This window comes from Miscanthus floridulus, chromosome 8, assembly GCF_019320115.1.
Source record: "Miscanthus floridulus cultivar M001 chromosome 8, ASM1932011v1, whole genome shotgun sequence".
Taxonomy (NCBI): Eukaryota; Viridiplantae; Streptophyta; class Magnoliopsida; order Poales; family Poaceae; genus Miscanthus; species Miscanthus floridulus.
In genome coordinates, this window is record NC_089587.1 from 59601789 (window position 1) to 59609871 (window position 8083).

An 8083-nucleotide genomic window follows, 5' to 3' on the forward strand; every position below is an offset into this window, starting at 1 on the left:
TTCGGGCAGCCCATCGCCTAGCTTAGGTTCTTCTACCTCTTCCACCATTCTTGCTCCCCCATTATAAGAACTTCAGAGCATTTAAGCGAGGAACACGTACTCGATCATCTCTGAGGCTAGACGTAGAGCTCCAGCCTGAACAAGTATAAATCCTCATGTCTTTTAGATGCTACCATCATCTTCCTAGAGCAGCGCGGTAATCATATAAGTTTACTAGTCCGATTTATGAAACACTGACACTACCCAACTAGAAAGACTACCACAAGCTCTACACAAGGTAACTAAGAATGTAAAACAAGGTAGAGGCAAGGTGATTATACCGTCATGGCAAGAGACAATGGATGAACAATCAATCAATAAGCACCAAGAGATGACACCAAGATTTTTACCAAGGTTCACTTACTTGCCGGCAAGCTACGTCCTTGTTGTAGCGATTCACTCATTTGGAGGTTCATGCACTAATAGGCATCACACGCCTAACCCGCAATCGGGTGTCGCACAACGAACACAAGATCAGGATCCACAAGCTACAAGCAATTCACTAAAGTACCTTTTGGCTCTCTACCAGGAAAAGGTCAGCATCCCCTCACAAATTACCGGGAGATGGCCACGAACAATCACCAACCCGTACCAATGCTCTTTCGCTGCTCCAAGCCATCTAGGTGGCGGCAACTACCAAGAGTAATAAGATATCCCAGAGCTCACACGATCACTAGTGCCACTAGATGCTCAAACACTAATCAAATGCACTAGAATCACTCCCAATTTCACAAAGATGATGAATCAATGATGTAGATGAGTGGGAGGTATTTGTCTTAGCTCACAAGGATGCATCAATGATCAAAGTGTACAACAGAGTGAGTTAGAGCTGGCCAACATATTTATAGAGCCCCAACAAGTCACATATCTGTTGGGCTCAAGTCTCACTATCTGCGTACTGACCGAACGCGTTGCTGGTAGCACCGGATGTGTCCAGTCAGCAGCGCCCAGTCACTCTTAATCCACCATGTGTAGTTACCGTTAGCGTCCAATGGTTCCCACGTGCGCGCTCACTACCTTCTGATCAGACTCGCTGGTCCCCTGAGCGGACTCGCTCGCCCTGACGTCCGGTCACAACACAGAGAGCATCCAGATACGCTTAGTGCTAACCAGACTCCACTAGATTCCGACAAATTATTTTCCAAGACAGAGAGCACCCAAAACATGACCGGACGCGTCTGACCCCTGAGTTCGATCGAAGCCACAGCGTCTAGTCAACTCTGCCTCGTGTTTTCAGTTGATGAACAGTGCGCTCATCATGTCCGATCGCGCCCTTAGGCCAGCGTCCGGTTGCCTCGGCCAGCCAGGTCGAGCCTAGGGTTAAGCACCGGATGCGTCAAGTCCTCCTAGGGACAGTGTCCGGTCACCCTAGTGACCTCCATTTCAGCTCCAACTTCATCCCTTGTGCAAATGTGTTAACTCCACCAAGTTTCATCACTTGTGCACGTTAGTTAGCATTTCACAAACATGTTTTCAAGGGATGTTAGCACTCACTAGGTCCTAATGCACACGCATGTAGTCAAATCACCTAGTGGCACTTACACAACCGTATTTGCATCGAGATCACCCCTCTTAATAGTATGACTATCTATCCTAAACCCACTTACACCCTCTATGGTGTCTTGAGTGGCAAAACAAAATGACCCTATCAAATATAACTTTGTCTTGAGTCCATTTTGTTTTTCTCTTTCTTCTTTTCAAGTTGGAGCACTTGATCTTCACATTTGGCCATCACCGTCACCAGGACCATCATCTAGCTCCTTCACTTGGTGTGTACCAACCTACCTCATGTTAATCACTTAATGACAAAGTTGGTGATGGAGAAGAGGTAGACATTTGGAATGACCCATGGCTTCCAACTGATCATACCCAGCGACCGGTAACACCAAGGGGCAGGAACCTTGTTCGCCGGGTTGCTGAACTTATTGATCCTATCTCTAAAGATTGGGATACCCAGCAGGTCTTGGATACTTTCAGAGAGGAAGATACAAAAGTAATTTGGCCTTGCCGGTGAATATTTCGATGAGTGATGCCCTTGCCTGGCACTATGACCGTAAAGGGGTCTTCTCGGTTAGGAGTGCCTACAAGATATATAGATGGAACTTACTGTCCAACCAACAACGTAGCGGAGGAATGGCATGCTTGAGCTCAACAAACCAGCAGGAAGATATGTGGAAGATGTGGAGCATGGAGGTTCCGAATAAAATCAAACACTTTCTGTGGAGAGCTGCACATAATAGCCACCCTCCAAGGTCTAATCTAGAGCATCAAGGAATGGATATCATCAATATGTGTGTTGTCTGCAATTGCGTAGCTGAAGACGGTGGGCACCTCTTTTTCAAATGTGATATGGTGAAAGAACTATGGGCTAGGCTAGGGTTGCAAGGCCATAGAGAGCAGCTGGCAGTCATAGAGTCAGCAAGAGAGGTCATCAGGTATGTTACAAACCTGAAAAGGGAGGAGCAGCTGAAAATGGTAATCGGCTTATGGTCATGGTGGTCAGAAAGAAAAAGGATTAGGTAGGAAGGACAGAGGAGGCCCGTTCATCTTATTGTAAAGGATGTGGAAGTTTATGCGAGCCGAGGGAAATCTTGCAGTTTCTGACCAAGGTACATAGAAGCCAAATTGTGAAACAACAGAAATGGAGGAAGCCTAGTCCGGAGGTGCTCAAGCTCAATACTGATGCATCTTTTCGAAAGGAGAGTGCTTATGGTGGCTGGGGCTATATTATTAGAGACAATGATGGTTATACTGTCATTGCTGCACTACAGCAGCCAGTGGCTTCCCCGAGTGCCAGTTGCACTCAGGGAAGGCCCAGTTGCACTCGGGGAAGCCTTCCCCGAGTGCAACACTCAGAGAAGACCCTCCGGCTAATCCTCATCCGGTACAGGCGTCTTTCCCGAGTGTCGAAAATCATGCACTCGGGGAAGGCTTTGCCGAGTGCCGTGCTGGCACTCGAGAAAGATTTGACGCCGTTGGCCGACGGCCGACGCCGTTTTTTATTATTATTTTCTTCCCCGAGTGCAACACTCGGAGAAGATTTTTGATTTTTTTTAAATAATCTTTGCCGAGTGCCGCAGCTCAGGCACTCGGCAAAGAAATTTGTTTTTTTTTTAAAAAACCCTCTTTGCCGAGTGCCGCAGCTCAGGCACTCGTGCGATGCCGGCGACCCTCCGACATGGTTCGACGCCGCCCCCGATTGTGCTGCAAAAAAGAGAAGAGATTGCACGTGAGTGACAAGATAAAAATGTAAGGAGTTTAAAGAAAAGTTGAAAATTTCGGTAGCACCTCCCGTGCACGGGGAGGTTTCCAAAACCTGCAAGAAAAACGTCGGCACGAAGGCCGACAACCACATTTCCGGCACAAAGGCCGACAACCACATTTCCGGCACGAAGGCCGACACATCAACAAATCCGGCACGAAGGCCATCACTAGGTTTGACACTAAGCATGAGCAAAGAAAGTAAAACATCCGTACTCATACTCACCGGAGTAGACTCTCGACGATGTGGTGGTGGTGGTGGTGCAAGCAGCTGTGCTGGGATCTCCCGCTGCCCAAGTTGTTGCTGCCCAAGTTGACCTGTCTAAAAGATATTTTCAGAAAGAAAAGATCAGTAAAAGAAAAGGAATGAAGTAGCACACTTTAAACATCTTGAAAAGCATCACCACATAAAATATCTAGCAACTTTTAGCACTGCAGACGGTAGAGAAAAAGTACCTGTCAAATTCTAAGCTCACAGATTGAAGGCATTGTGTATTTCATTAGAGGAGGCAGATTGAAGGCATTGTGTATTTCATTCAGAGTAAGCTAAGTTATAAAATATAAATATATACAAATAGAAAATTTAACAACTATCAATGTATTTAAGGTTGCATCAGACTGCTAAATGAAACCAGTTACAACTGTACACTAAGCCTGCATCAGACTGCTGTGAACTTTTCATTTAAGCCCGCTAGAATTAGACCTGAACCATCTTGCCACCTCTGAATTCTCTCTCATTTAAGCCTGCTAGAATTCGTCAACTTCACCAAACATAAACAGCATGAAATTCTCCCAGTTAAGGCAACTTTTAGCCAACTTATAGAAAAGGTTTGGAAAAAGTAGTAGTAGTAGAATAAAATGCATCTGGTAACTGAAAAAGAGCAGCAAGCCACCTTTTAAACAGACCAAAAGAAGAAAAACTGTAGTTAGAGAAATGGGAGTTGGCCTTGAGGAAGCATTGAACTGTCCAGCAAAGTTCAGTGAATCCCCTCTGTCAACTGGTCACAAGGCAAAGTTCATCTCCAAATGTCTGCAAAACAGTAACTAATGTCAATCTTTTGCACTTGGTGTTAGCACATGCATCATATCATAAAGGAACAAATTCATTTTCTACAAGCTCTGCCCATTTGATAAAAAACAAAAAAAAAAATAGAAGAAAGGATATTAGTTTGTTTCACCTAGTATATCCGGGAAAGTTTGTGAAATAGGTACATTGGGAAAGCTTGTGAAATTTGATCCTAGTCGCACCTTGGTATCTGGAAGGAAAATAAATAAATTTCAAATTAATGGGCAATGATTCTTGTTTCGTTGTACTGTCCATTTAGAACAAAAGAAATTCCATGAAATTTAGCAAGCATAAAGATGAAGATGATGCAAGCAATTTATCCTGTTTACTTATCTACATGTACTGCTTATTTTCCAAATCGTACTATCAAATCATAAAAAGTCATACTTGCTGAGATAAACATATAGCATACAAATCTCCTCTACATCACCCTGCAACTTGGTTTATCCAAATGATAGGCATGTATTGATTTGTATGTTTGACTGATCGAACTATGCAACCTTTTCATGAAGAACCATGATCCCGAGCAGCTATAGGGCTGGAATGAAGAGCATGTGCTGCACAGTGATAGAATTATATAAAAGATAGAACATAAAAAAGCTGCAACAGGGAAGGAGATATGATTCATAGTCTACCTTCTTTTCTTCACAGGCTTGATTTTAGTGATGCCCCCAAAGACTTTCCTGACAACTTCATAGTCATCCTGCTCAATGATCAAAAAGAGATATGATACTTGTCAGAAACCCAAATTCAATGGGTTGGGAAAATAGAACTGCACAATAGTAAAAAGGTCTAAATTTTTCAGTCACAGCATGGCTGTCACAAGGACTAAGAGTAATTACAAAATGATTTAAACCAGGATATATTAATAATTAATAAATTAATTAATTAATTAAAGCATGTGAATAACAGCAGCCATTACTTGACGTAGACATAATGTGCCCCTGCAGTTCACAAAGCAACAAATCAGGTGCATTGGACAAGAGTTGAGATTAAACTGAAATCTGCACCTATCTCATTTGTTGAAACATCAAAATCAGAAAAAATGTATGTTCTATGGGACTAAACTTCAGAACAAATTTGATGAAATTTAATAGTAAATTAATGTAACCCAAACCTGATCTGTAGTGGTGGTGCCCCTACAGTGCATTCTAATTGAGTGACAAGCATTCTAATGTAGCTAAAGCAGTAAGAAATTAACCTGAAGTTTCAACTGTGAGCTAGCCCCTACTTACTCAAATGCTCAAGTTTTGAAAATATAAATGTATCTCAAGTTTCAACTTGCCTGCTCTGATGGTTCACTCTGAAGTCTGAAAACGATTTGCTAAAATTTGATACATTGAGCTGGCAGCACTCCCTGTTTAAAGATTCAACATGGAAATTCTGAAAGTTGCTGACTCTTCGTTCAGTTCAGGTGAACTCGACTGGGATAAAGAACTAACAAGAAATTTCAGTCTGGACGTATCACATTTTAGGCAATATATATGTGGAATCCGATATGATGCAATGTCTATTTTGTGTCCTATTATTCAAATCTTCTATGAGGAATGTGTATGCTTAAAAAACTGACAAATTTGCATGACTCACAGTTGCATCGATGGCTCTTTGATAAATTTGCTTTTTTTGCTATTGAATCGCAAACTGTAACCGGCAAGAAAAGGAAATTATTAGCTAAACAGGCAGATATTAGGGATTGGGTTCCTACCAATGCATGGTGGTGATCCTAGAGAGGTCGTTGCACAGCCAACCCCTCGAGCACCATGTGGCCGAGCTCCCGCTCCTGCGATGCGTACCGGCGCCAAAGCTCGGAGATCTGGATCTGGGTCCCTACGAACTTGAGCTCCGCCATGGGCACCCCTGCGGCGAAGCGGCGGCGGCCGCAATAGCGCAGTGGAGCTGCACGCGATGAAGTGCTCGAGCTCGTGGTCCACGGGAGAGCAACCCGCCCTCCCGCAACCCCTTCGAGACGAAGGATAAGGGGCATGGTCGCCCACCCGGCTCCGATGCCCGCGATCCCTTCGATAGGAAGGACAAGGAGCGTCGCCCGCCTGGCCAAAGCTGCCGCCGCTGATGGAGACCGATGGAGGCTGCGACGCCCTCGTCCGCCAGCCGATTCCCCGTAGCTAGGGTTTTCCGATTTGGAAGTCATGCGGCGGCAGGATTTGGGGACAACAGTACGTTTGCCACCATGAGTCGATGGGCTGGGCCAAAATTTGCGAGGAAGCGGGGCAGAGATGGGGGCGTGCAAGGTGGGTCCATCTTTTACCGTCAGATCATTCAACGATATAGGTTTTTTTTTAGCGTCAGAGAATCAAACGGTAATTGTAAGTACTTATAGCGACAGACAATTAATCGAAAAAGTACCGTCAGATGATCAGTAAGTTATCTTTAGCGTCAGATTATTCATCGATAAAAAAAGTTTTAGCGTCAGATGTCTGATGCTGATGCGGTGTTGTGGTGCAGTGACCATAACATGTCAAGTGTTACTGTGTCAGCCCGCGGCTCTACAACATAACTTTATTTTGGTCCCTAAGGCCTCCTTTGCATTGGAGGATTGGCATAGGATTTTTTTTAGGATTCAACTTCCTAAGGATTATTTCCTACTCCCTCCATCCCAAATTATAAGTCATTCCAAGAATCTTGGAGAGTCAAAGCATCTCAAGTTTGACCAAGTTTATATAATAAGATAATAACATTTATGATGACAACTAAGTACCAATAGATTCTTTGTTAATTATATTTTTATAGTATACCTATTTGATGTCATAAATCTTTGTAATTTTTTTTTATAATTTTGGTCAAACTTGAGAAGCTTTGACTCTCCAAGATTCTTGGAATGACTTACAATTTGGGATGGAGGGAGTACACAGTACGTCCTTTGGTTCACAAGAAAAAGGAAGGAAGAATTCCATAGGATTACTTTCCTATGGCTCAATTTCACAGGAATCTAACATGAGGTGAGATCTGAAGATGTGCGTCACCTTGAAGTTTTGCTGACATGGTATACTACTGCAAACTCAAATATTCCTGTCGGAGCTGATAGCCTGATACTGCAAGGTTGCTGCACGCACGGAGCCACGGAGGATCAGTGGCATGCCACCATTGGTGACCCTTGCACTATATTATGGTGTCTCTGTCTAGACGAAACGTCAAGTGGTGAAATAGTAATGTATAGAAAGACCACGAGAAAAAGCAGGGAATCTGATCCAAAATAATCAAAGCATGAATTGAATCCAGACCACCCCGACAACAAAGGCCAGACATGGTCTATCGGGCACGGATCCTCAGTATGAAAATGGAGGACCCTACCTGCTTTGTTTTCCTGGCCTTTGAGTGAGGCGGTAATCCTAGGATTACTGCTGTGTAACTTGTTTTAACTAACCTGTACTCTGCTTCTCTTAATAAAATACGTGTCATAAGGACCCACGCGGTCGTGAAAAAGAATAGTTGTCAATCAATTCAATCCCTGTATATATTGCAATATGTAATGCTGTGGCGATGGCTATCATCAACCATATTTAAAAGAGCCAGGGGGCGTACTGGAAACAAAAAATACCCTGTCGGTTGGTCCCAACCCAACAGGAAAATGGTGAATCACCTGCCATTCATCAATCGGGCCGGGTCAGCTCAGGAGTTCGGACACCTGCAAGTAAACATCGATCGATTCGCTGTCTATACAAGCTATATGTCGTGCTAACTTGACAAATTAATAGAGAG

At 43.7% G+C, this 8083-nt stretch overlaps 1 long non-coding RNA gene across 4 annotated transcripts; it reads right to left on the reverse strand.

Annotated features, from left to right (window-relative positions):
- Positions 1-591: 591 nt before the first annotated feature.
- LOC136476476 (uncharacterized) lies at positions 592-6562 on the reverse strand. Of its 4 annotated transcripts, XR_010763587.1 has the most exons (7): positions 5652-6562; positions 5002-5069; positions 4867-4923; positions 4479-4556; positions 4194-4330; positions 3527-3622; positions 592-3243 (listed from the first exon to the last, which is right to left on the reverse strand). It is a non-coding gene; the product is annotated as an uncharacterized lncRNA (long non-coding RNA). The 4 variants fall into 4 exon arrangements; XR_010763588.1 differs by lacking the exon at positions 4867-4923 and having other exon boundaries at positions 5652-6561; XR_010763589.1 differs by lacking the exon at positions 4479-4556 and having other exon boundaries at positions 5652-6561.
- Positions 6563-8083: the final 1521 nt, after the last annotated feature.